Genomic DNA, 230 nt, shown 5'->3' with positions numbered 1-230 from the left:
ACACCTGGGGCCCCCCCAGATCCCTCACGGACCACGGGCTGTGGTTAGGACTGCCACAGCCCCCGTGTCAGGATCCTGGGGGATCCCTCTGCCGTAACCCCAGCAATGAGGTGCCAGGGGGTCCCCCGGTGTCCCAGGCGTCGGAGTCCTGGCTGATCCTTCACCAGGACCCACTTTTTTGGGGTCCCAGGGGATCTCAATGGGTCCCAGGCACTGGGGTCCTGGGTGAT

The 230-nt window shown here is 65.7% G+C and overlaps 1 protein-coding gene across 1 annotated transcript in view; it reads right to left on the bottom strand.

The window, feature by feature from the left end:
• LOC104077306 (RISC-loading complex subunit TARBP2 {ECO:0000255|HAMAP-Rule:MF_03034}-like) overlaps positions 1–230 on the bottom strand; it is a gene marked incomplete at its 3' end in the record, with an annotated part of 1,507 nt that overhangs the window by 157 nt on the left and 1,120 nt on the right. The window lies entirely within an intron of this gene.

Source organism: Fulmarus glacialis, unplaced genomic scaffold (assembly GCF_000690835.1).
Source record: "Fulmarus glacialis isolate BGI_N327 unplaced genomic scaffold, ASM69083v1 scaffold34975, whole genome shotgun sequence".
Taxonomy (NCBI): Eukaryota; Metazoa; Chordata; class Aves; order Procellariiformes; family Procellariidae; genus Fulmarus; species Fulmarus glacialis.
Note: the sequence above shows the minus strand (reverse complement) of the source record. Positions and strands in the feature narration are given on the sequence as shown.